Source organism: Lipophrys pholis, assembly GCF_963383615.2.
Source record: "Lipophrys pholis genome assembly, chromosome: 5".
Taxonomy (NCBI): Eukaryota; Metazoa; Chordata; class Actinopteri; order Blenniiformes; family Blenniidae; genus Lipophrys; species Lipophrys pholis.
In genome coordinates, this window is record NC_137628.1 from 12,462,561 (window position 1) to 12,469,923 (window position 7,363).

Genomic DNA, 7,363 nt, shown 5'->3' on the forward strand with positions numbered 1-7,363 from the left:
TGCTCCTGTAGCAGCTCCTCTTAATTCTGGAGGATCTAAATCGCCGTCCGACTGTAAGCTCGGCCGACCAGCCCATTTTAATGAGTGACTGAGTGAGTTCCTCTCTTAATGAAGGTTTCCAAACCAACCAAGCCACCAGTGAAAATGATAAAACAGATTCAATAAAAGCACGATAAAGGTGTCATCGGGGTTTTTTTCCCCACATTGAAACGGGTCAACTTCCGCAGACAAAACAGACGCTGGTGTCCGTTCTTGTTCACTGCCTCACAGTTGTCTTTAAAGTTTAGCTTCAAATTGTCCCCAGATATTTATACGACTGAACTTGCTCGATAGTTTGTCCCTTGATGATGGAGGGCTCAGGTGTATTTGTGTTTTTCCTGAAGTCAATGGCCGTGTCCTTGGTCTTAGACATATTGAGCTGTAGCTGTGCGTCCTTTCACCACTCGACAAAGTTGTCCGGGACAGACCCACGACCGTTTTCATTTCTTTATTTTCTGACTCCACCAGATGGCGCTCTCGGTTTGACGACAGAAGCTGAAGGACTGGCAATGAAGTACGTTTTCAAACATTTGTTGAACAGACAGCGCCATCTCGTGGCCCCAGAAAATAAAGACAGTGATTCATGATGCTTCATTTGGCCAGAAGCAGCACTGCGGCGGCTTCCATCCTGAACTAATCATTATTGTGTGTTTTTTCCTCAACTGAATCATTCAGAGTGTTCTGTGCTGTCCCCCCATGAGTATGGACAGCACTGACGGGTTTGTCCTCGTGGCTTCGCCCTGTGGCTGCTGACCGCTGATCGAAGGAACCATTGATTGTCTTTTCATTCCCAGACTGCCATGCACAGCTTATTTAAACTTCTAAACGTCTAATGTTGAGGCGCCTGCAGGTTTGACATTACCTCTTATCGAATTAGGAACCTGTGGCTTGGCTTAATTTCTTTGTGGATTGAAACATTTTCTTTTGGTAAACTTACTTTGCTCTCCTGAGCTTGTCTTTTCACATCTCAATGATGGTTCAAAATGGCTGAGGTGCTGCTTTCCTTCACTTTTCTTTTGTAATAAACAGATTTTTGTTATTCATTTCAAAGATGTTTATTAGCTCTGCTTCTGTCACACGGATTTCTTAGTTTTAGCGTAGTCCCCTTTGTCGTTGTCACAGCACTTTTGGCTTTACACATGCTTGACTAAAGCATATCTGAAGGAAGGTCAGAATGTTATTCAGTTATATCCGGTCTGCGCATCCCTGGAGTCCAGCTTTTCCTCTGGACAGTGTTTCCCATGAGGCTCCAGTCACACACGGCCTTCACTGTACTCTCCACTTTCTGTAAGTGCCATTCCCTTCACCTTGGAGGTTTCTAATGCGAACCTTCGCCTTCCAGATAACCTTAAACTCTTCGTTTGATGAACTGCAATGAAAGCTTCAGCTCGCAGGTGTTACTGACAGTGCTGCTGCTCACCAGACCCAGCAGCTTCTTGAAGAAAAAGCACTCTGGAGCTCTGCAGAGAGAGTTGAAATACATGATTTCCTGACAGGAGGATTATAAATGGATCACATTTATGACTATCAGTTTTTTTGTTTGCTTTTTTAACCGAACCAGGGTTTGAATCCCGAGCCACAATTTGTCTATCTGCCCTATCTTTGTCTCTCGTTCTACCTACTAACCCCAACCACAACAGCAGAAAGTCTCCACCTCCGAGTCTGGTTCTGCAGGCTTCTTCCTGTTAAAAAGGAGTTTTTCCTTTCCACCATCGAGTATTTGGTGCTACACAAATAAAGTTGAATAGAATAAATTCAGGCTTTGGATTTCTCTGTTTAAATGTCGACTTGAATCTTAAGTTTTCTTGTGCAATGTGAAATTACTTTAAGAATTAGAAAAACTATTTTGTGTCACAGAAAAGTGAGTAAAATGTTGATTTGGTTTTTTTTTGCCCCAAATGTGTCTATTGTTTTTCTGACATTTATTTCTTCGTGGACTGAGTCTTGTATTTCATGCTGCATACAAAGACAAAAAAGGCTTATAAAGTCAGCCAGTTTGCTGAAATAGTCCAAAAAGTAATCAGTAATTAAAAGGAAGTCTTACTTTCTAAGGATTGCCACCAGATGTAGGGAGGGTGAGAGATGGTGTTTCCTTGTAGATCACAAAGGAAATCAATATCTCAATTATATCAGATGTTAAGACAAATGATGAAAAGATGATCAAGAAATTGTAAATGACGAGTCATTATTGATCTCACACTGAATGTCAGGTATTTCATCTCCTACAAGAATTCCCAACTGAGTAACATTTAAGGTCTGGTGACCACATGTAAGAAAGCCTTTATACGGAGGGAGAAAGGTCAGAAACACAAACAAACCAAAAAGAACCTGGTGAAATGAATTTCAGATAACCTCAAGTCAGTCCTGATGTTTGGTCCACACAACCAAGTGAACACAGTGTAGTGGACTTAAACATACTTGAAGCATCATTAGTTCTCAGCCCAGTTTACACGATAACGTTTTCACCTGAAAAGTGAAAGTTCGGGTGCATTTTCAATGCATGGACCACTGAAAATGCCACTTTTTGAAAAATTTGGAAATGGACAACTTTTTAAAAAAATGCTCCAACTCTGTCTCTGTGGAAATAGGAAAATGCAACTTTTCATTGTAAACTGACGTGTTTTTCAGAATTTGTGAAACACAAAACTTTTCTCAAAAAAACAATGTGTTTCCACTTAAAATGCTGTTGTGTAACTAGAGCCTCAGTCGGTAGAGCGAATCATCTTATAATGTCCAAGTTGGCAGTTTGATCCAACAATGACAGTGGGCAAGGCGCTGAATCCTGCATTGCAGTGGTGTTTTGATTATCACGCATGGCAGCTGCTCCATCAATCTGTGAAATTGACTGGTCATGTAAAGCTGTAAAATGTCATCTGCAGTATAAACGGCATCAATTTGTCTTGATATTTGCTCAAACTTTAGCAACGCAGAGCTCTATAAAAAAAAAAGACAATACACTGGGAGTATTTGAACACTTTCCTCGTCATTTTACCTCTGAAGATTCGACGTCAAAGCTAAAGAATTCTTTCAGATAGAAAGTCTACGACCGTTTAGTGCCCGACGCAGAGGATTGATCTAAACTTCCCTCAACAACTCCAGTCGCCTAATTTATGGCTTTAAGTCGCAGAACAGACTGTGAGTCCAGACTCCGAGGCAGGGCCACAGTCAGGGCATGATATGTCAGAAGCGCCCAGCAAGACACATACTAATGGCCTGGACTCGCTGCCATTTAGTCCCTGTCAAATCCGGCGAGCTTCAAAATGCCACCAACTGCGTGCATATAAATCATCAGATGGAGAGGCAGGAAAGAGATACAGTCTGCATTTTTAGCTCCGGATTGTTGCTGCAGATAAGGGAGAAAACACAGTCATACATTAGGGCTGTCACAACACCGTTTCTGGTGGTTTCGTTCTATTAGAGGCTTATGCCTTTAGTCACCTTCAGCTTTGGGGATGAGGAGACCACAGGAGAGAATGAGAGGAGTTTGGATCATCACTCATGAGGAAAGATTAGAAACAATCAGAACTCCCCCCCCCCCCCCCCCCCCCCCCAAAAAAAAACCCCTCAATGGTGCTATTTATCCACTTATGTCTGTGCAAATCGAAGATCGAAGGTTATTATAACTCTCATTCTCCCGGCAGACATTCACCAAAATAAATTAGGATTTTTTTATTTTCTTTTTATTAACGTCAAGCTCTAAAACTGAAAAAGAAAATTGAACTACTGTCTGGCATTGGTGTTGGCAAACGAGCTTAGTGATTGGGAATTAGTCTCTCTGCTGTCCAGGGAAGAATCTGATGCTGCAAATTTTTTTTATTGGTTCCAGACGTGCACACACACACACACACACACACACACACACACACACACACACACACACACACACACACACACACACACACACACACACACACACACACACACACACTCTCTCCCCTCTTGATTCTAATCTTTATCAAAGTATACACACTCTCCTATACACTTATATTCATACACACTTTTATCTAATTCAAAAGGTTCAGGAAGAAGTTGTGAACTCAAAGCTTCCCCGAGAGCCTCAAATCAGTCGAACAGACAAATTATGACGACTGAATGATCTGGAATGAGCAAGGAACATTGCTTTGTATTCATTCATTCCTGCCTTTTCTTTTTTAGGAGGTGGTTGATAGTCTCTCCTGAAAGTAAGTCGGAATTCAGTAAATTTGGAGTGTAAAGGGAAAAACACCTGGACTGCACCGGTCTCATGCTCGGATTCATCCAAGGTAGAAAAGTGATTAACTGTTGCCACCTTCTGGCCAAAGACTGACCTACAACAAGCTATGGAAGATTTGGTATTTTCTTTCTGCTGACAAATCTTGCAAAAAGTGTGTGTGTGTGTGTGTGTGTGTGTGTGTGTGTGTGTGTGTGTGTGTGTGTGTGTGTGTGTGTGTGTGTGTGTGTGTGTGTGTGTGTGTGTGTGTGTGTACTCTACATATATTTCCATGCTTATATAACTGCTGTGTAATCAAAAATTTGAAGCAGAAACGTCATATGATGAAACACATTTAAATATGACTTTGGGGCCACATGGTGGAGCAGTGGTTAGCGCTCTCACCTCACAGCAAGAAGGACATGGGTTCAAAAGCATCCATGCATAGAATGGCATTGCACCAGGAATAAAGAATTAACGAGAGAATTAAGAAGAGGATGTATACAACAGGGTCGTGTGTGTGTGTGTGTGTGTGTGTGTGTGTGTGTGTGTGTGTGTGTGTGTGTGTGTGTGTGTGTGTGTGTGTGTGTGTGTGTGTGTGTGTGTGTGTGTGTGTGTGTGTGTGTGTGTGTGTGTGTGTGTGTGTGTGTGTGTGTGTGTGTGTGTGTGTGTGGGTGGGTGTGTGTGTGTGGATGTTTGTGTATTGGAGGAGATAAACCGCCGGATGGCATGAGGGAGGAAAGACTCCATCAGTCTGTCAGTGGAGCAGGACAGCAACAGCAAACTGTCACTGAAGCTGCTCCTTTGCCTGGAGATGGTGCTGTACAGTGGATGCAGTGGGTTGTCCATGATTGACAGGAGCCTGTCCAGCGCTCGTTGCACAGACACAGATGTAAGACTGCACTGTCCCCACCACAGAGCCTGCCTTCCTCGCTGGTTTGTCCAGACATGCGGTGTCCTTCTGCATAATGCTGCCCCCAAAGCACACTGCTGCGTAGAAGAGGGAGCACTACAGAATGATTGGCGTCCTTCAACATCTGTAAAAAGCTACTGCAGATGTTGAAGGACGCCAGTCTTGTGAGGAAGTACAGCCGGCTCTGTGCTTTCCTGCACAGGGACTCTGTATTGTCCACTGTGTCATCCGAGTGTCCTCACAGGTATTTGTACTTCTTAACAATGTCCACACAGTCTGCTTTAATGGTGACAGGCACCAGTTGTGGCCTCTATCTCCTGAAGTCCACCACCATTTCTTTGTGGTGTTGAGGCACATGTGGTTGGAGTCGCACCATGTTACGAGGTCCTGATCACTTTCCTGTACTCCTCCTCCCGTCCACCACTTACACACCCCATGATTGCAGTGTCGTCTGTGAACTTCTGCAGGTGGCAGGACTCCATTAGAAAGCACAGTCCCCTGCAGTGCTCCCGTGCTGCTGACTTACACTTCCCTACACTGAGGTCTTACTGTCAGGTAGTCCATTATCCAGGCCACCAAGTGTGTGTGTGTGTGTGTGTGTGTGTGTGTGTGTGTGTGTGTGTGTGTGTGTGTGTGTGTGTGTGTGTGTACACACTCATCTGTTAGTTTGTGCCCCAGAAATGGGGGCTGGAGGGTGTTAAAGGCGCTGAAGAAGTCCAAAGATGTGATTCTCACAGCACCACTGCCCATGTTGAGGTGGAAGACGGAACAATGCAGCATGTAGAGTCTACATGCTGTGGCATCCTCCACCCACACTTTCTCCTATAGGCAAACTGCAGAGGGTCGAGGGCAAGATGTGCCTGTGGTCTCAGATAGTGTAGCAGCAGCCGCTCCATGGTCTTCATCACATGTGACATCAGGGTAACCGGTCTGCAGTCATTAAGTTCTTCAGGTGGTGGTTCTTCGAGACTGGGATGATGCAGGAGGTGTTCCACAGCTGAGGGATGCTCCCCTACTCCAGGCTCAGGTTGAAGATGCGCTGTACAGGGTCTCTGAGCTCGGTTGCACAGGCCTTCAGCAGTCACGGGGATACTCCATCTGGACCTGCTGCCTTGCTGAGACGTAGCCTCCTCTGCTAGCTGCACACCTGGGCTGCTGTGATCTTGGATGGGGGAGCGTTCCGCTCTGCGCAGGTGTTGGCAGAGGTGGGGGTGGGCGTTCCAGTCTTTAGATGTGAGAGTGACTGGGTGAGTCAGGTCAAACCTGTAAAAGAAGTTGTTCAGCAGGTTTGCTCTCTCCTCCCCTCCTTGACCTGCATCCAGTGATCGTTTTCATTCCATCCGACATCTTTCATGCTGTTATTCTGTCACCTCTGCCCCAGCTTCTAATTGTATTGCTCCTTCGCCGCCCCGAGCTCTTTCTGTACAAGCTTGAGTGCCTGCTGAACATCATCTTTAGAGGCCTTTAAAGATGGAACCTGTACTGGAACCAGTGTCCATGCAGAAGTTGAAGTAGTCCATTGTGCAGTTAACAGCCACCTCCAAGTGCATGCAGTCCTGCAGTACATCCCAGCCTGTTGTTTCAAAGCAGACTGTCAGCCAGCTCTGCCTCCCGAGACCACTTCCTGAATGAGCGTTTGGATGTGGGTAAACTCCTCCCTCTTGGAATGTGGTGAGGCTGTAGCGTAATGAGATTGTGCTCTGCTTTACCCAGTACAGGCAGTGGGGAGGCACTGTATGCACCTTTAACAGTTACATACAACAGGTCAATTGTTCTGTTCCCCCTGGTCTTGCAGGCCACATACTGGGTGAAAACAGGAAGTGGCTCAAGGGCCTGATGTGTGACACCCTGAATTAGGCTAAAAGAAGATGAATTCACCTCTGGAGGCAAGAAGAGGAGGATGGATGGGTTACACACTAGACTTCTGAAGAAATTGGTATTTAAGTCAAGTTTAGAAAAAGAAAGCAGTCACTTTAAAGTGAGTAATGTTGCTCCATCAATGACTTAATCCAAAGCTACTCTAAAACGAGTATTTCACTGACAAAATAAATGTACTTTATACACATAATCATGGCTGTTTGCTGTTGCTCTCTACATTCCAAATGCTCTTTACCCATCTGTTGATCGTATAGTGGACACAAACGTGGTTATTATCAGGAGTGTAACAGGATCTGTTAGTCAATAATTGTTATAGCCGTCAGATAAACTAATCTAGTATTTGC